The sequence below is a fragment of the Saimiri boliviensis genome, chromosome 8 (assembly GCF_048565385.1).
Source record: "Saimiri boliviensis isolate mSaiBol1 chromosome 8, mSaiBol1.pri, whole genome shotgun sequence".
NCBI lineage: Eukaryota > Metazoa > Chordata > Mammalia > Primates > Cebidae > Saimiri > Saimiri boliviensis.
In genome coordinates this window covers 1243478-1265018 of record NC_133456.1, presented here as the reverse complement: position 1 = coordinate 1265018, position 21541 = coordinate 1243478, and the positions used below count along the sequence as shown (strand labels likewise).

The 21541-nt window shown below is 37.0% G+C and overlaps 1 long non-coding RNA gene across 1 annotated transcript in view; it reads left to right on the top strand.

The window, feature by feature from the left end:
• The window catches only part of LOC141585312 (uncharacterized), a 400044-nt gene that overhangs the window by 375812 nt on the left and 2691 nt on the right, over positions 1-21541 (top strand). Inside the window, exon 5 of the long non-coding RNA XR_012518694.1 lies at positions 6161-6273. This is a non-coding gene — a long non-coding RNA (uncharacterized LOC141585312). The remainder of the gene's footprint in view (positions 1-6160; positions 6274-21541) is intronic.

The window sequence follows — 21541 nt, the reverse complement described above, 5'->3', positions numbered from 1 at the left end:
GTGCAGTGGCATGATCTCAGCTCAATGCAATCTCCACCTCCTGGGTTCAGGTGATTATTCTGCCTCATCCTTTCAAGTAGCTAGGATTACAGGTGCCCACGACCATGCCTGGCTAATTTTTTTATATTTTTAGTAGAGATAGGGTTTCTCCATGTTGATTCGGCTGGGTGAACTTCTGACTTCAAGTGATCCACTCACCTTGGCCTCCCAAGGTGCTGGTATTACAGGTGTAAGCCTGGCCAATATTCCTAATATTTTTATTTGTGCATTTTTCTAATGGGTAATGCATTCTTGGTTTATAAATCTTCTCTCTTATCCCTTTGTTTTCTTTTTATTATTCTCTACACTTACTTATATTATTTCTTTTTTAAAAAACTTTAAGTACTCTCTGTTTTTCTTTCAGCCTCTTAATTTGAATATCTAACCCATTATTTTAAAACACTTTTATTTTATAGTAGAAATATTTCAAGGCTTAAGGTTGATCTATATGTATTCTTTAGCAACCTCCTAAATTTTTTAAATGTAGTGCTTTTATTTTCCAAGTCTAAATATTTTGTCACTTCCCATGTGATTTCCTCTTTAGCCCATGAATTACTTAGAACTATAGTTCTTAGTGCACAAACATAAATCTTAAAAACTATTTTTTAATCATTGGGAACTGTTTTATTTTATTTTTATTTTAAAAAGTTGTAATTTTAAATTTTTGTGGTACCTGGTAGGTGTATATATTTATGGAATACATGAGATATTTTGGAACAGGCATGTAGTGTATAATAATTGCATCATGGAAAATTGGGTATCCATTCCCTCAAGCATTTTTTCTTTGTGTTACAAACCAATTTTACTTGTTAAGTTATTTTAAAATGCATGATTAAATTATTACTTACTATTATTATAGTCTCTCTATTGTGCTATCAAATACTAGGTCTTATGCATTCTTTCTACTTTTTTTTTTTGTAACCACCAATTCTTCCCACCGCCCCCACAGCTGCCCATTACCTTTCCCAGGCTCTGGTAACCATCCTTCTATTTATTCTCTGTCTCCATGAATTCAATTGTTTTTATATTTATTTATTTATTCTTATTGTTATTTTTTTTTTTTGAGACAGAGTCTTGTTCACCAGGTGCCAGGCTGGAGTGCAGTGGCGTGATCTCGGCTCACTGCAACCTCCACCTCCCAGGTTCAAGCAATTCTTCTGCGTCAGTCTCCCGAGTAGCTGGGATTACAGGCACGCGCCACCACACCCAGCTAATTTTTGTATTTTTAGTAGAGATGGGGTTTCACTATGTTGACCAGGATGGTCTCGATCTGTTGACCTCGTGATCTACCCGCCTCGACCTCCCAAAGTGTGGGGATTACAGGTGTGAGCCACTTCCGTGCTTTATTTTTTAAATTTTAATTTAATTAAAAAATTATAGACAGGGTTTCACCATGTTGCCCAGGCTAGTCTTTAACTCCTTGGCTCAAGCTATCTGCCCACCTCAGCCTCCCAAAGTGCTGGGTCGACAGGTATGAGCCATCACACCCAGACCTATTTTGATTTTTAGATCCTACAAACAAATAGGAACATCTTTTAACTGGGTTTAGAGAAAGTTGTTCATATAATATTATTTCTTTGATAGTTGTTGATTCTTTGTGACCTAGTTTGCAGTCAAATTTAGAAAACATTCGATGTTGAAAAGACTATATATTCTGTGTTGGGTGCAGAATTTTTTAGTTGATCAATTATATTTGGACAGTCAAAAATTCTGTAAATTTACTAATTTTTAATGTGCTTGGTATATTAATTTCTGACAAGTGTTCAAAAATATGCCACCAGTATTTGGGATTTGAAAAATTTGTATTTAATTCAGATAGTATTTGTTTAATGAAATTTCAGGCCTTTTTATAGGTTAACATTTGTATTAGTTCATTCTCATACTGTAAAAAGAACTACCTTAGACTGTATAATTTATGAAACAAAGAGGTTTAATTGACTTACAATTTCACAGGCTTAACAGGAAGTATGACTGGGAGTCCTCAGGAAACTTACAATAATGGTGGAAGGAGAAGCAATAACCTTCACACGGCAGCAGAAGAGAGCTCCAGTGAGGGAAGATGTGTCACACACTTTTAAACGATCAGATCTTGTGAGAACTCACTTACTATCACCAGAATAGCATGAGGAAAATTGCTCCCATGATTCAATTACCTCCAACCAGGTTCCTTCCCCAACACTGGGAATTACAAGTCAACATGGGATTGGCTGGAGAATAGAGACAAACCATATCAATATTAAATGCTTGTTATATCTTCCTGTTAGGTTGTTGCTTTTGGTATACAGTACTTATCTTAATTTCCTGTGATGTTTGTGCATTTAATTCAATTTTATTTGATGTTGAGTTGATATACCAGCTTTATTTTGGTTAATAAATATCTGGAATATGTATTTTTTGTACTTTTATTTTCTGTGTGACTTTTTCATGTGTCACTTATAGTAGCTTACACCTGTATTTTTTTCTCCTAGATCTCAATCAGATCATCTCTGTGATTTAATAGATGGAATTATTTCATTTGCGTTTATTACTATTAATATTTGAGACTAATTTTTAAACTAATTTTATTTTTACTTTTGTTTAAAAAAATCTTTATTTTTTTTTGTCTCTCTGTTTACCTTTTTCTGCTGCTGTGTTAACTCTTCCACTGATTTTTTTACGGATTGGTAACATTAAACATTTTTTCTTTCTCCTGATTGTTTTTCAAGTAAGATTTTTCTATATTTTTAAGGGCTATCCTTATATTTTAAACTTTCAAATTTAACTAGAACACTAAAAAGTAAATCTATAGCTATTTAACATTCATGTCTTCTTCCTGAATGACAATCTTATTTATCCTTTACTACCTGTTATATATTATGCCTCTAGATCTTATTTTTCTTTAGGATGCAGGTTTTAATTTAGATTTAAACCAAAAATGCTAATATCATAGGTATTCATTTATTAAGTTTATCAGATCATTTTCTTATTGTCTGTGCCCCCCCAATGTTTATCTTAACCTTTGCGTTCCTTACAGATTTACTTTTCTAATTGCTTAATTATGTCCTAATGTAATATCCTAATTCAATTAGGAGCAGGGTAGGAATAAAACACTCTCTCTTTCTGAAGTTGTCTTTGTTTCGTCTTAACAATTGAAGGTACAATTGAAGCTTATTATGAATCCAAACACCGTTTTTATGGAGGTTCAATTAGGAACGTGTTTCAATCTCTCCTTTACATATTTTAACAACAACTCTTTTTTTTTTTTTTTTTTGAGACGGAGTTTCGCTCTTGTTACCCAGGCTGGAGTGCAATGGCGCGATCTCGGCTCACCGCAACCTCCGCCTCCTGGGTTCAGGCAATTCTCCTGCCTCAGTCTCCTGAGTAGCTGGGATTACAGGCACGCGCCACCATGCCCAGCTAATGTTTTGTATTTTTAGTAGAGATGGGGTTTCACCATGTTGACCAGGTTGGTCTCGATCTCTTGACCTCGTGATCCACCCTCGGCCTCCCAAAGTGCTGGGATTACAGGCGTGAGCCACCGCGTCCGGCCCAACTCTTTTAATTTTTAAGTTTTCTTTCTGCAGTGCATTCTGAATGAATTCCGCAGAACAATCCATCGTTTCTCTAATTTTCACTTTGACTGTATTTAGTCTACATTCTACCCCATTTACTGTGATAAAAACTAAACGTTTTTAGATTTTATTTTAATGATGTCTAGTTTATCTTTTCCAAACTCTTTTATTTTTGCTAGATTGCTTTGTAACATTTTTATCCAGAGTGAATTTATATTATTTTTTTACCTATCTTTCTCTGCATCACAATTTTTCAAGTGTTTTGCTTTGCAGGCCTTTTTAGAATGAGACATTTTCCTTTTTCTTCTAACAGTTTGTAATTTTCTCCACCTGGTGTTTTGGACCGTTTGTTCAGAACTAAGTTGTATAATGGCATTTTGGAGTTCATTTTCTGTGGTTAGAATTGCAATATAATTTACAATTTTGTTGTTGTGTCTATGACCTCAGTAATCCATAGACCTGAAACTTCATTTAAGTTGTAGCCTTAGGCTACCTTTGAACAATTTTATTTTAAGCCTCCTTTTACAAATACAGCAGCCCCTCCCTAGTTTTTGGCTTCAAGTAGTAAACCTGGCTCAGGTTCTCTATAATTTTGTGTGAAACACATTTTGTTCCTGCACCTTACCGGGCCGGATGCTTTATTCCCAGAGCTTACTTCCGTCACCAAATCCAACAGGCCTTTGGCTTGAACCCCTCTCTGCTTTACGGGTAGGTTCTGTTTCTGATCAGTAGAGATGTTTACATAAACATGCACACACGTAATATTAAAATATGTATATATAAAACACTATTGTATCACGAGGTCAAGAGATCGAGACCATCCTGGCCAACACGATGAAACCCCATTTCCACTAAAAATACAAAAAAATTAGCGGGGTGCGGTGGCAAACCCCTGTGGTCCCAGCTACTAGGGAGGCTGTGGTCTCAGCTACTTGGTTCAATTGCTTGACCCAGGAGGCAGAGGTTGCAGTGAGCCAAGATTGCGCCACTGCACTCCAGCGTGGTGACAGAGCAAGACTCCATTTCAAAAACAAAAACAAAAACAAAAAAAACCTCCACTATTATATACGCATGCATGCAGTCACATATATATGTGAGCTATGTAGATACATATGTGAAATAGAGTAATATTTTAAATAAACCAATACATATTTTTAAAATCTCTCAATGCTTTTAGAATAAAAGAATTTTATAAAGCATTAGCTTACATCTTAAATTAAATTTCATTTATTTTCAGTAATTTGGTTAAGGTTTAAACAGGTGGAGAAAATGTACAAAATTAAATTACGCTAATGACTTAACCCCTAAATGTTATCATATTTCTGTTCCAATTTTTGAAATAAGTACTACAGATGAAGCTAATATTTGCTTAAGCTATGACCCCAGGTTTATGTATTTTCTTTTTCTCTAAATATAGCCACTATCACGGATTTGTGTGTGTCCATCCATTCCATATGCATATGATTTCATAAGCAGAGTTTTATTTTCTTTTTTCTTTTTTTTTTTTTTTTTTTGAAACAGTGTTTCGCTCTTGTTACCCAGGCTGGAGTGCAATGGCGCAATCTCGGCTCACCGCAACCTCCGCCTCCCGGGTTCAGGCAATTCTCCTGCCTCAGCCTCCTGAGTAGCTGGGACTACAGGCACGCGCCACCACGCCCAGCTAATTTTTTTTTGTATTTTTAGTAGAGATGGGGTTTCACCATGTTGACCAGGATGGTCTCGATCTCTCGACCTCGTGATCCACCCGCCTCGGCCTCCCAAAGTGCTGGGATTACAGGCTTGAGCCACCGCGCCCAGCTATTTTCTATTTTTAAATGTACTTAAATTGTACTATACTATTGATTGCTTCTGTGTCCCTAAGATTTATCCTTCCTGATTCTTACCAGAATCAATACCTTTAAATTTTTTTAATATAATTTCACTATATTGATAAAACTTACACTTCTCTAACTTACAATAAGTCTTTAAATTTTTTATTGTTACAACACAGGTACAATTAATATTCTTGTATGTGTCTCCTTGTGCAGAGATCTGTTAACTTTTCTGGGGCATATACTCCGAAATAGAATGTCTGGATTGCAGAATATTCTCAATGTTTTCCCCAATAGAGTATTGTTAGACTTTTAAAATGTTGCCAATGCTATCGTACAAAACACTTTTGAATAAGACTTTTTCCTTTTTCCTCTTTCTAATAGTTTGTAATTTTCATTTAGTTTGCATTTCCATGATTAGATCAAATATTTATTGCCATTAGATTTCCTGTTCTGTGAATGGTCTACTGATATTCTTTGCCCAAATTTTATTATATACAGTATATATTTTTAAGACAGGAACTGATAGATAGATGCTCTTAGTGAGATATAGGTTCAGACGAGACAGAAAAAGAAATGAGACACAGAGGAACCAGTAAGGAGAGATTATTCACCAATTTAGACATGGACGGATGAAGTTATGCATATGGGTGGTAGAAATGGGTATTAAAAAGGGTCAAATTTTGACGTACTGTAGAGAAAGAGTTATCAACCATGGAAAATGAAGACATTAAGTATATTTTAAAATTTATGTTTTAGGGCCTGGCATCTGTGGAGGTGGAGCAAGATCGTGGAATAGAAAGGGAGTTTTTGACACCAAGTCAACAACTATCTACACAGAAAAAAACAGCTTCATAAGAACAAGAAATCAGGTGAGCACTCATAATACCTGTTTTTAACTTCATATCCTTGAAAGAGGCACTGAAGACATAGAAAAAGCAATCCCGAATCACTGCCTCTGGGCTCGCTCATCTCCAGCGGTGACAGTGCTCCTGAGAACCTCTCCGGGGCTAGGGGAAGCGATCACAGCAATTGTGAGTCACTGAGCTGCGTGCTGTCCTCTTAAAGCTGGAAGGAAAACCGCACCAAACTCAATGGATGTTGGCTCACAGAGGGAGCGTTTAAACCAGCCCCAGCCGCAGGGGAATCGCCAATCCCAGTGGTCTGAACTTCGGTGCCTGCAAACCCCCTCACCCATGGCCAAGGGCTCTGGGTCCTTAAACTTGAAAGGCAGTCTAGGAGCGTCCTAGCGCTGAACACGGCTCAGAGATGGTGGACTGGGGAAGCATGCAACATATTGAGACACCAGCTGGGGAAGTCGAGGGAATGCTGGCGTCACCCCTCCACTCACCCCAGGCTGTGCATCTAGTGGCTTCAAAAGAGACCCCGGGAAGAGTGGGAGGATGTTGTCTCGTGGTGTGAATGCCAGCTCAGCCGCAATGCAGTAGAATTCCAGGTAGACTTCTGAGATTTTTGACTCTAGTCCCTCACTTCAGGATGGTACCTCTGGACCCACTGGAGCCCGTAGGACTTCGATGCCCTGAAGGGAAGGGTCCAGTCCCGGCCGCCTTTGCCACCTGCTTATAGTAGAGCCTCAGGGCCTTGACCAGAAAGGTCTGACCCAGCCAGGTCTTAGTGGTGGTGGTCACAGGGACGATTGTGTCACTCCAGCCCCTGCTTTAGGTGGCTCAGAACAGAGAGAGAGAGAGAGAGAGAGAGAGAGAGAGAGAGAGAGAGACTCTGTATGCTGTATGCTTGGGAGAAAGTAAAGGAAGAGAACAAGGTTCTCTGCCTGATAATCCAGAGAATTCTCCCGGATTTTTTCCATCAAGGTGATCACTCTACAAGTCTGCAAGAACCACAGTGTTACTGTGCTTGGGGGCCCCTAGAGCCACAACAGCTTAGATCAGAACACCTGAGTCCTTTCAAATGTCTGGAAAGCCTTTCCAAGAAGGACAGCGACAAATAAGCCCAGACAGTGAAGACTGCACTAAATTTCTAGCTCTTCAATGCCAGACTAAGAATAAAAGAGAGAAGATAAAAATAAACACAATCAGGATTGAAAAAGGAGAGGGATTACAACGATGCTGCAGAAACTCAAGGGATCATTAGTGGCTACAATGAGCAACTATATGCCAATAAATTGGAAAATCTAGAAGAAATGGACAAATTCCTAGATACGTACGACACCCTGATATTGAAGCACAAAGAAATCCGAAACCTGGGCAGACCAATAACAAGTAACGAAATTGAAGCCGTAATAAAATTTCTCCTAGAAAAGAAAAGCCCGGGACCTGATGGCTTCACTGCAGAATTCTACCAAACATTTAAAGGAGAACTAATGTGAATCTTACACACTCTATTTCAAGAAATAGAGAAGGGAATACATCCAAATGTATTTTACAAGGCTAGTATTACCATGATACCAAAACCAGACAAAAACACAGAAAAAAAACCACTATAGGCCAATATCCCTGATGAATATCAATGCAAAAATTCTCAACAAAGTAATAGCAAATACAATTAAACAATACATTAGAAAGATCATTATGATCAAGTAGGATTTATCACTGGGATGTAAAAATAGGTCAATATATTCAAATCAATCAATGTGATACATCACAGCAATAGAAGGAAGGATAAAAGTTATGTAATAATTTCAATTGATGCTGAAAAAGCATTTTATAAAATTCAACATCCCTTCATGATATTAACTCTAAAAAATTGGGGATGGAAGGAACATACCTCAACATGATAACAGCCATATATAACAGACCCACAGCTAGTATCGTACTGAGTGGAGAAAAACCGAAAACCTTTCCTCTAACATCAAAAACAAGGATGCCCACTGTCACCACTGTTAGTCAGCATAAGTCCTAGCTAGAGCAATAAGAGAAGAGAAAGCTATAAAGAGCATCTAAATTGGAAAGGCAGAAGTCAAATTATCCTTGTTTGCAGATGTGATCTTATATTTGGAAAAACCTAAAGTCTCCACAAGAAAACTATTAGAACTGATAAACAAATTCAGTAGATTTGCAGGATACAAAATCTACATATAAAAATCAGTGGCGTTTCCATATGCAAACTGAACAATGTGAAAAAGAAATTTTTAAAAATCCCATTTGCAGTAGCCACAAATAAAATTAAATACCTGGGAATTAATTTACCCAAAGAAGTGAAAAATCTCTATAATGAAAATTATAAAACAATGATGAATGAAATTGAAGCATGTGTGGGAAACTTAATCTGCAATGCAATAGTGTTGAGAAGTAGGACGTAGTCAGAGATTATTCAATCATAAAGAATATGCCCTAATGAATGAATTAATAATGTTATTACAATAGTGGGCGTGTTAATGAGGGAATCGTTTCATTATAAAGGGACATATTTGTGTGTGTGTGTGTGTGTGTGTGTGTCTTTCTCTCTTTGCCCACATGCTATGGAATGATACTGTAAGAAAGCCCTTGCTAGTCTAGCCTCTTGATTTTGAACTTTACAGCTCCCAGAAATAAATTTCTGTTTACTATAAATTATCTAGACTATGCTATTCTGTTACAGCAGCAGAAAACTCACTAAGATGTGGGGTTTTTAATGCTCTACTTATACTAGTAAAAAGCAAATGAAAGTAGCTAAGTTTGAAATCCAGAAGTTGTGAGCTAAAGTTTTTCATGTTAACAAAAGTATTACTGAGTAGCATAACTTTAAAAAATGAATGTCTCTGCTGTTGTAGATATGATTGAAAGTCAATTTTTTTAAATAATAAGAAAAAATATAGAGTCAATTCCTTCACACCTATTTTTCAGTAATCTAAATACTCAACTTGAAAAAATTCAGACCCTTCTCGAGAAATGAGATTTTTAAGAAAGTGAATGATTTCAGAAGTCAAAATCTGATGAGGCTGGGAGTTGTAAGAACTTCTCAAGCTTGAATATGAATCCGTGGAATTAGGATGTTTTAAAATTTGGCAACCAATTTATGTTAGAATGAGTTATGGGTGCCAGACCCAAATGGGCAGACTGGATATTAATGTTTGTTCTGAGCAGGATTCAGCACATTGGACAGGGAGACCAGTACTCTCTGGAAACAATTTCTAATTATGGAATAAAAACTAGAAGTGTTGAAGCATTACGATAAATTTAAAAATCATATTTAGTGAAGAAAATTATTTCAGGTAAAAGAAGTTATCATTATAATTTCACTGAGAACAGTAGTTTTTTGACCAGTATATACTCTAGTAATAGACACTTTCATTGTCTAGGAAATAATGGAGTACTACATATACTAAATGTTTTTTCTGGATGGATTTTGGTTTGTTTTATTTCCACATTCATTGTGCCGAGCATACTTAAAATCTTTAATCTGTGGTTTTATAACCTTCAGTTATGGATATTTTTCTTCTGTTATTTCTTTGATAATTTACTTCCTATCATTTTTGTTTTCACTCAGTTCCAACTAGTTGTATACTGATGTTCCCATTTCTGTATCTGTTTTGTTTAAACATTCCTCCTCTTTGCTTTTTAAGGCTATTTTCTGGGTCATGCTCTTGATCTTATCTGTTAAATATTCTTGGATTTTTCTTGAAAATTTCAGCTGTTTAACACCAAGGCATACAGAATGCTATAATGGACTTCGGAGACTCAGAAGTAGAAGGGTGTAAGGAAAGTGAGAGATTTTTTAAAACTACCTCTTGGATACAATGTACACTATTTGGTTGATGGGTGGACTAAAATCTCAGACTTCACCAGTGTTCAATTAATCCATGTAACCCAAAACCACTTGTACCCCAAAAGCTAATGAAATAGAAAATCTTTTTAAAAATAAATTTCGGCTGTTTTAACTTCGATTTCTTTTTTTTTGTACTTTTTCCTATTTTTATCACATATGTCTTTATCTCAAGGTTACCACATCTTCTTAATTATCGGAAAGCATTAAGTGTTCATGTATTTCAATGTTTTGTTTCCTCTGCATTGTCTCTGTTTCTTCCAAGTCCATTTTATTCGGTTTGTTGTGCTTTGACCTTTCTCTTCTACAGCAGTGGCTTTCTTTCGATATGTGTTAATCTTTGTCTTCTGCAAGAGTCAGGAACCAAGAAAGCTGATTGGAGTTCTGTGTGCATAGCTATGGCATGCCAATCAGTGAGCTTTCTGAAAAGCAATGGGATTAAAAAACTGGTATTTTGCTTTCAGATGCTACAAATGTCAATATCTGTGTATCAATTTTATATCGCCTCTAACCTTTCTCCTAGGGGCTTCTCACTGCTAATGTTCAGGTGGTTGGTTTAAGAAAAATTTAGGGTCTCACTAGTTACTGTGTAGACTTACACGTAATATCTTCATTTTCAACCCATTGCCTTATGGCTGCCCTCCTTGGTGCTTGTGGCTTCATTGTCTGGAGCCTTGCTGACTCACTGTTTGGAAACACATTTCTCCCGGCGTTGTAGAAGGGAGGCAGCCACCCGATGCTGGCTTAGGGTGGACACTTGGGCCCTAATAACTCCATAAACAGGTCTTCAAATCTCGGTTTTCAGCCATCTGCCTAATTTACACCTTTTGCAGTTCTTTATGCTCCGAATGGGTGAGCCTTTCTCGAAATCCTCCTCTGTGATGAATTGGTTCACTTTGGATCAATCATCTCCACTTTTTCCACCATACACAGGTGCGTACATTTGGCCTTTCATTTTCCTGCCTAGATCTTTGTAATTCCTCAGTTTTTTTTTCTTTAAATATTGTAATTTAGAATCGTAGATGTCTTTGTGTTGGATTAAGCATGGAGTTTATGTTACTTTTTCTTTAACTCTGTTGTTTTCTTTTTTTGTTGTAACTTTCAACAGAAAAAGGGGATGAAAAGGTCTCTCCTTCCCTGTCTTAGCATTGGAAATCTAACGCGACTTTATAACGTTAAAGAAATAATACGAATATCTTGGGACAAAATACATAAATTTAAGAGTGGGATATTTTAATGTATCGAATTTATTTTATTGGCATGAGTCTTTATTTTTGTTCATGGCATTAGACTTCTCTTTGTTCCTTGATTTTACATTAAAAATGAAAACAGACTGAGTCTTAGCAACAGAACTTTCATATTTCACTTGTAATATTGCGAATATGTCCTGTTCTTCAAAAACTTCTACTCTCCTTGAACTATGGACATGCCATCTCCTCACCCATCCTCAGCAGACAATGTCACTTTGGATCTCCCAGCCAGCAAAGGTCTTCACTTCTTCCAACTTTTGGCCACTGTATCTGTATCTTTGCTCATTTCCTCTTATTATGGAGAAAGAGGGGCTTTTAATTTTATTTATTTATTTATTTTTGAGACGGAATTTCGCTCATTACCCAGGCTGGAGTGCAATGGCGCGATCTCCGCCTCCTGGGTTCAGGCAATTCTCCCGCCTCAGCCTCCTGAGTAGCTGGGATTACAGGCACGCACCACCACGCCCAGCTACTTTTTTGTATTTTTAGTAGAGACGGGGTTTCACCATGTTGACCAGGATGGTCTCGATCTCTCGACCTCGTGATCCACCCGCCTCGGCCTCCCAAAGTGCTGGGATTACAGGCGTGAGCCACCGCGCCCGGCCCCCTTTTTTTTTTTTTTTTTTTTTGACTAATGCCTCTGCCTGGTCACTGGGATCCATCCTTTTCTGCTTCCTCAAGGCCTTCGTTCTTTTTATTTGCTCTTTTTTCCTTCCCTCACTCTCTAGCGCCCCTACTTATCAACATTTTAACAGCTTCAAGTCTCTGTCCTCAAGGAAAAATCACATTTCTGAATTTTACATTTCTCTCCAAGTACCAACTCAATGTTCTGATCACTTGTGCAGACAAACTTCTTGAATTTTCTACAGTCACTCTTTTTACTTCCTGACTTCTCACTCCTCAACCTTATGTAGTCTGGTTTCACGCTTATCACTCTATAGAAACTATTCTCATTAAAATGAAAAAAGCTTTAAAATGGTTTCATTGTAGCCAAATACAATAGGCTTTCTTCAGTCCTACAGTTATTAACTGCTCTTCAGCATTTAGTGTTACTGATCATTCCTTTATTCCAGAAACACTCTTTCTTTGATTATCAGTCAGGATGAGTTAGTTTATACTGCAATTAAAAATTCCTTTGTATTTACAGAAGATTGACCAGGGGCTCCAATATGACTTCTTTTCACTCCTAGGCATGGCTGATGAAACAGCCAGTATCTAGAACATGGCAAAATATCAAGGTGAAGGAAGAGAGAAAGTATGGCAAGTCATACACTAGCCCTTTAGCCTCCACACATGCCATCTCTGTTTATATTCCATTGCCAAAGCAAATCAGACCACACCACCTATCTCAAGGGAGCTGGGAGGTACACATTTACCAAGTGCTTAGAATTCAAAATAATTTGGGAAACACACTAAGGACAATCATAACCACCTTTACCACAAGCTACCTTAATATTCAAATTGAGGCAAGTAATATGAACCAAAATACACAATATTTGGAAGTGTTATTTTATTCATTTTACCGACTGAATAAATCAATCAATGAGAACCACGTACAACAGGAATAAATGTTAACATGACCACGTAGATTGTACTGAAATCGAAGCATATAAATTCATTCTGTATTAGTAACTGTCTTTGTGCATTTGTGCTGCTATAACAAAATACCTAAGACTGCATAATATATAAATAATAACAATTTATTTTCTCATAGTTCCAGAGGCTGAGAAATCCAAAATCAAGGCACTGGCAGGATTAGTGTCTGGTGAAGGACCATTCCTCATAGATGGGGACCTTTTAGATGTTTTTGCATGGCAGAAGGGAGGGAAGAAAACAAAGCAATTCCCTGAAGTCCTTTTATAGGGACCCTAATCCCATAAGCTCTGCTCTCATGACTTAATCACCTCTTAAAGGTTCTACCTCTTAATACTGTCACATTGCTCACTAAGTCTCAATATATGAATTTTGGAGGACACACTTAGACCATAGTAATCTTCTTGGGCTGATGTAAGAAAAATACCATAAACTGGCTGGCTTAGGAATAAGAAACATGTATTTCTTACAGTACTGGAGGCTGCAAATTTCAAGATTAAGACACCAGCAAATATTGTGTCTTCTGAGAGGCCATTTAGCATAGATGGTGCCTTCATGTTGCATCCCCACTGGTGAAAGGGTCAAACAAACTCCCTTAGGCCTCTTTTAAAGCAGCCCAAATTCCATTCATAAGGACTCCACCCTCATGACCTAACTACCCCCTATTGGGCTCCATCTCTTAATATCATCACTGTGGGGAGTTAATGTTTCAACATACAAGTTTTTTGGAAACAAACATTTAGGTCATAGCACATCCATTTATTCAATAAATACTAAATATTTACAATATTTCCCATCAGTACTTTATAAATCATGCTATTATAAAGACACATGTACACATATGTTCATTGCAGCACTGTTTACAATAGCAAAGACTTGAAACCAACCCAAATGCCCATTGATGATAGACTGGACAGGGAAAATGTGGCACATACACACCATGAAATACTGTGCAACCATAAAAATGATGAGTTTGTGTCCTTTGTAGGGACATGGATGCACCTGGAAACCATCATTCTCAACAAACTGACACAAAAACAGAAAATCAAACACCCCATGTTCTCACTCATAGGTGGGTGTTGAACAGTAAGAACACATAGACACAGGGAGGGGAGCATCACACACTGGGGTCTGTTGGAGGGAAATGGGGGAGGGATGGGGGATGGAGAGGTGGGGAGAGATAGCATGGGGAGAAACGACAGATATAGCTGAGGGGAAGGAAGGCAGCAAATCACACTGCCACGTGTGTGCCTATGCAACAATCTTGCATGTTCTTCACGTGTACCCCAAAACCTAAAATGCAATAAAAAAATTTAAACTTAAAAAAAAAGAAAGGAGAAATAAAAAGAAAAAAGCAGATCTCTTTTAGTTTATTTGCTTCATAGACTATACTAATTAATTAAGTATACTCTGGTCCTTAGAGACAGGTTATTAGGATCCCTCTTCCTTTTATTACCTGAATCAAAATCTTTCTTCAAATTAGCAATCTTATAAAAATTCTCCAAGATAGCAGTTGGCTATTTCTGAAGGAGTATAATTTTCATTTGGAAACAACTCTCTTTTGAGGTCATTAACATTTATTAATCTCTCGAAAAAATATCACCAGGTAATCATACACAAGAGAGGAGCTTTAGAATGACTAGGATTATATCCGATCAGTGAATTCATATGATGTGACCACCTGAAGTTCTAGACTAATTTCCAGCAATGCATAGGAGTCTGGGACTGTAAACACAAATGCTGAGCTTCCACTCCACCCATACTTCTTATATGCACTTACTCTTTTTCTGACAGAAAAGACCATGTGAACACACGAGATAATAGCTGGAAACGTGCAGCCCGAGCCCCCAAGAACAGAGAGTTCTCCAATTGTAAGAATTCTTCAAAGTGTCTATTTTTGTTTTAAATCACAAGATTTTTCAAGTGCTTCTTCGGATCATGCTGAGATGGAAAGAGAGTTAGATGAAAGATAGTGACTGGGAGCCGACAGTTACTTAGAAGTCTTGTTATGAAATATTTTTTTAAGGTGGAAAAACAGTGCTAGCACTTCCCAGATCGGGCCAAATTTATTTCAGCTTATGCAGTTGTTTCCTACTGAGTCAGTGCGCTATAGAAGGCAGAGACATCCAACACTTCTGTAATAGGTCAAAGAAAAGAATCTGTGACTGGAGGAGAGAGAGTGCATGAGACTCGCTACCGCATGTCAGGGCTGCCCCCAGAACCCTTGTGCATGGAGACCTTACAGGGTGACTGTTTTTTACCTCAAGGGCAGAAGAAATACGTATGAGTCAATTTACATAAATGCAAATTCATTTAAATAGGTCAGTATTTCATTATTTGCTGAAAATTCATGATTATTTTAGTTGGATATTTAGGACTACAGGTGCCCTTCGAATGCAGGGCATTTTAAAAAGGGAAATATTAACATGTATTGAATAAAGAAGGAAACTGAGGGCATACATATATGCTATAGGAAACTCCAGTTGTCATCGAGGTATATGTGACTGTAATGTTAAACTAAGATGTGTTCATTAGCGTGCTCTCTAATCTAATATGCCTGAGAGTCTCCTGAAGGCTTGCATTGGGACTCTAAGCAAAAGTCTAGTTTGCTAGATAGCATGAGACTCTGGCTGAGTCTTTCTACTAAGACAAGTTTATAATCTCACTCCATCCTATGTTCAGGAATACCTCTGGCTCTGTTGTTATACAGCTCTTTAGCAGACCATCACGGTTCACTTAAGAGAACCAGAGGAACACGCCAATGTCCCACCTAGACCTATTGCTTTGGTTATTCAATTTTGGAGGGGGGAAAGTGCAAAGGCCTAAACTCCTGTGAGGAGACGGGAGACTCCCAAGGCATGAGACTTAGCCCATAAGTAGAAGAAAATACCCATATCAGGAAAGGGAGCATTGCAAAGTCCAGGTTAAATATGACATCTTTGCTCCTTCAGGTTTCTGCGTGTGGATATGCATCCTTGATTAAGATGAAGACATCCCTGGTTTCAGGTGGCTTAACTTGGCACTGACATGAGCACCATTTCACTTCTTAGTTTGGTTGCGTCTCTGGCCAGGTTCCAATGATCTCACAGTAGAAATTTTTGACATTAAATTTGTGCCTGTAAAGTATTTTAGAGATTTTTGAAAAATATTTTTATTTTAAGAAAAAAATTCAACATGAAATAAAACACTATTAATAACTTGAACTGAAACACACATGTAATATAGGTGATACTGAATTTCAGCAAACACAGCCCCTGTTGCAACATCTGCACTCAACATCCCTTTGTGTTTACAGTGTGGCATTTCTCACATACACATTTAGAGGGGGCATTTGCAATGTAACTGGCCATGCATTTTGTCTACAAATCAAACATTTAAATGGAGAGAATAACATCAAGACGTATTTTCAATGCAGATAAAAAAATTTACAAAACTTTAATTCCATAAACACATAATACATACCTTAAGAAGGTGTGCGAGCGTAGTGATTGCGAAGACAGGCTGCTACTAGTCACTGCTTTTGTGACCCGGGAAAAGTTATTTAATCTTCTGTCTCTCATTCTCCTCCTTTGTAAATAGGGTCATGTAACTCCTGGAGGTGCCGTGAGGGGTAAGTGAGTTCATATGTATGAGAACTACTTACAGCAAGGCCTGGCACACAGATAAGGCTTCATAAGTTTTGGTTGTTGCCACTACTGGTCCTTTGCAAGCACTGCCCTTGGTGCACCCGGGCAAACAAAGGTAAATGAGCAGTGGTAGTCTTCACCTTCAAGATGCAGAAACCTGAAATGTATTACAGAGAGTTATAATTGAACTCAAGCTGCAAGAAGAACTACAGCAGTGACATAAGCTGCAGTTAGTAGTACACACGAAGTGCAGGTTTATAACAAGGGGTACATTTGATATGGGTCTTAGTAGAGACGGGGTTTCACCATGTTGACCAGGATGGTCTCGATCTCTTGACCTTGTGATCCACCCGCCTTGGCCTCCCAAAGTGCTGGGATTACAGGCGTGAGCCACCGCGCCCGACTGCAGAAAATAAATTTATGAAGGCAGGAGATACGAGGGACCACATGTATTCCAAATTAGCTACAATGTAGTACACAGTTTTAATGCAGCTAACACCTTTTTCTTTGCCCAATGGCAGATCCTGTGAATCTCTTTCGACATTGTTTCCTGCTGACTCTGATATGCCTCAGAAGCTCTCTTAGTGCAGGGCTCAAGAAACAAACATCACCTCTTCAACAATTTGGCTTGGGTAATGAAATCTATTTGCTACCTCAGGTATAGGATAGCTCCAAGGTTGGGGGTGATAGGAATAGATCAAAAAAGTCAAAAGTTAAAAATAATAATGATTACTATATATTGAGTATTTATTATATACCTTCCTATAGCTTATCTAATTTAATTCTCACAAAAAAAAATACGTAAGGTAGGCATTTTTCTTTCCATTTTAAATATGTAAAGAAATAGATTGCAAACGTTAAGAACCATTTCCAAGTTCCCTTAGCTCGAAAATGTTGGAGTCAGAGTTTAAACTTAGGGCTTTTAAAATAAAAAACCTGCATCTTCATCACATTAGGATACTAAGTCTCATTTAAAACAACCCAGAGGTAAACTGAAGTCAGTCATAAGACAGGTCTTAATTTCACGTTAACAATTTTTAAAATTTATCCTGTATGTATAAGGAAGCTGTTAGAGGTTTTTGAACAGAAAAATAGTTTGATTAGATTTGTCCTCTAGGAAGAAAACTCTGGTGGCAAGATGAAAAATACATGAAAACTAAAAAGACTGGAGATGAAACAATCAATTTGTTGGGAGAGAAGTGGGGGTGTGAGTAAAAAGGAGATAATGGAATCAAATTATAGCATCAAAGTGAAATCCATAGAACTTGTTGACTGTATGTGAAGAGGTAACATTTCTGAAATTCTGAGTTTAGCCACTTGGCAATTGACATGGGCAGGAAGACAATGAATTAAGTTTGAGACACTCGTGGAATGTACAGATAGAGATTATCTAACAATTTGTATATATAAGATTTAACCCATTAAGTTTTGGTCTAGTCAAAAAACAATCACAATGGACTAATGGAACACTAGACAATTGCGGGATATAACAAGAATGGGCACATTTCTGAATGACATTAAAATGTGTGTCTGGTGGAGGGGAGAAAATGAGAATAAAGTTACCAGATTTAAGCTAAAAACACTATTTTATGTTATTAGAGATATACTCCTTTTTTTTCCCATTAACTCACCTCTTTATAAGCACAAGGTGGATTTATTATGTCATTTTCATTCTTCCATTGTAGAGAATTCTTGCCCAGTCATAAATAAACATAGTGCCAGAGCTCTCAGCAATCTTACCTACTTAGCTAAGATTTTATTATCATTATTATTATTGGATTTGTAGTTTAGTTCTGGTGAGAAGGTATCAGAATGATAGCCCCGGGGGCTGATACAGAGTAGAATATTCAATTTGTTGGAAAGCATGCAAGTTAGTACATTTCAATTCCTGTGTTCTTCTAATCATATTGAAATTCCTGAGCATGGCAAGGTGTGAAAGGTCTTTTTTGTTGTTATTCCATCTTTAACCATCAATTCGAATTTATATTATAGCAATGCTCAGTAAATTGTATCACTCTGAAGAACATTTCTGTACAGCTGGCAGATAAGGCATGTATATACTTGTAGGACTTTAGTAAGGTAGCCAAGGCTGCAAAGGAGACATAAAAGAGAGCAATTAGACACTGAAACCAAAAGTAGCCTAAAAACATGAAAATAGATGGTGAGAAAACAACAATTTTCTTATAATAAAATCAAACTGTGGTAGTTAATAAAGTTAATTAATTTCTATATTACAAATACTAAATATTCTAATAATTAATGTCTTGGATTAAAATAAGTACAATCTTTCATAATGCACTGAGAGTAGAAAAGTGATTTTTTTTTTGCCACAGGTAGCCATTCAACAGCCAACAGACCTAAAGATAAATTATCAACCAAATGTTGAACACATTTCTAGGCTCTTATGGCTTATAATAAAGAACATGTTCACTAGTCTTGAGAAGTTTAGAGAGTAATGAAGTCAGGGGAGATATATAATAATCATGAATGCAATCATCTGAGCAATTGTTTAAGGGAATAGGAGATATAAATTTTTTATTTTGAGATGATGCAAGTATTTATTAGAAAGAAAAGTCTCCCTTAAAAAGTATGTCTTGCTCTTTATGCTACAAGAATAAAGAAAAGAGAAACCCATTCAAATTTTTTATTTAGAGATGATGCAAGTATTTATTAGAAAGAAAAGGCTCCCTTAAAAAGTATATCTTGTTCTTTATGCTACAAGAATAAAGAAAAGAGAAACTCATTCAACTCCTAAGGGACCAAGATTTGGAAATTAATCAGGGCGCTTAGTACTGTTGAATTGTTTGTGTAATATCAGCAGAGGTTTAACTGAAATATCCTTAATGTAGAAAGTTTAAGCAAATTATGATTAAAGATTGAGTAAAATTGACTGGCAATAATTTTATGCACATCTGCTCTCAGAGAAATACGATTACTGATTCAAAATTACAAGGAAAAAGTGACAGATAATCAGGGTCTTGGCTGTAATTTCCATACTTGGGTTGGGAGCCAGCTCCCCCAGAAATCAGCTCGGTGGTTCCCTCTCCTTTCATGTCCTTCGAATGCAGACCATGTGGCTGTCTCCAGAGTCCAGCTGTGAAGAATTTAAGGGAGGCCTCTCCCAAGGGTGTCAGTCCAAGGTATGTTCTCCATGCAGATTTCTACCAGAATCTCAATACAGCAGAGTTCACAACGTGACCATCTTTCTGTTTGGACTGCCCAGTAATGTGAAAGCTCTTGTCACACTCTTTCCACCTCTGCTACTATTTATTTGGTCTTTGTCTCTGAAAAGCATTGCTAAGAGGAGAATTCCCTGCATTTATTTTATTTCTAGTGTGACATCTTGCTTTGAAACCTGAGTATGTACTATAGGGAAGAAAAAAAAAAGAGATTGGACTCTTTTCTTCTTTGCATTAACACACAGTCTTGGGAGCAAACTCAGGATAAATGATGAAACTCATGGGCTTATAAGATCTTGTGGAATGAGTTAATATACAGTCCTAATAATAGAGGTTTGATTTTACCTTCAAAGACACCTTTATAACAAATACCCTTTGAGAGAGTCTTACTAAACAATTAAAAAGAGAGAAAGAAGCAAACAAAAACTGAAGTTTGAGTTATTCAGCAATTGGAAAGAAAATCTAAATTTTTATGCATTTTTTTGGTTGTTGGGGTCGGTGGAAAAGAAATTAGTAAGAGGTGTCAGAGACTTTGTGTTTCTAATTTTTGTACCCAAGACGATAAAATTCAGTTATAGGTTATGAAGGAAAGCATCTGCTTTTATGTTGAATAATATTTTGGGGATGAAGAAACTGGGCATGTTGGTATAAAGTAAAGGGAGGATACTATCATGTGCAGGGGTTTGACATAATAAATATATCAGAAAAAGTCATTAAAACAGGGATACATTTAAACCTGATGAGAAAAAGGCAATCATGGGCCTCTCAAATACCACTTAAAGTTACCACATCGTGACAAGAAACTCTACATAAAAGAAACGCTATGATTTCACTAATTGTAAAACCTATAGTTTTAGAAAACTAATGGATTTTAGTAAGGTGAAACTCACAGCTTCAGAATGTGACAACCATGATAAGGTATTGAAAAGTCAATTTTCCTAAGGCAGTTAGCAGGGACTCTGTAATGAACCAAATACTGGGAAATTTAATTTGAATTTTCCAAACTGTGCGCCCAAGTGTGCATGATGGAAACATATTTTCAGAAAGCTATAAAATAATTGTATTTCTTGACAAGGACTAATAATCTGCTTACACAAAGAACTTTTTAAAAAAAGTCTGAGGATTTCAAAGAATATTATAGAGTCAACTATAATGCCACCATTTACAGTTAGGGAGGGTTAGGAGTGGAAAATGAGAAATGATGAATCTGCAAGTTATAGTGAGTCATGGTTCATATTTTTTTTTTCTATTTTAAATCTAGGATTCTGCCTTTTTTTAAGTTAGAGAAACTAGAAAACCTTCCACAATTTCACTCAAAGAATATCCCTCATGTTTAAAGACGGTTTGGTATTTTATTTCAAATATCAAAAATACTTTCAAATTATTTTTATTTTTAAGTGTTCTAAAACAATAAAATTCCAAGACAGCTCACTCAATCAGCACCAGGCTATCATCCCTTTTTACTAAAATATCTCTTGAATAGAATAAGGCAAGAGGAGTGAGCTTACCCTCAGAGGACTGACTGGTTTACAGGAGTAACAGGTGGTGTGCTCAAACAGACCGTGGGGAAACTATGAGGTAGGTTCACACTTAGGAGAGTGAAGTCCTAAAGACGCTTGCATGGGACACGCTGCATAAAACCCCAAGACTCTAAAGAAGGTTGGGGGAAAGGGAGTCTGGGATATGCAAGCTAATTTTGGAAGAAGCAGGACAAGAAATAGGCCCAGTGTTCATGATGTGCTCATGTTAACATTCCAGGAACCCAGAACA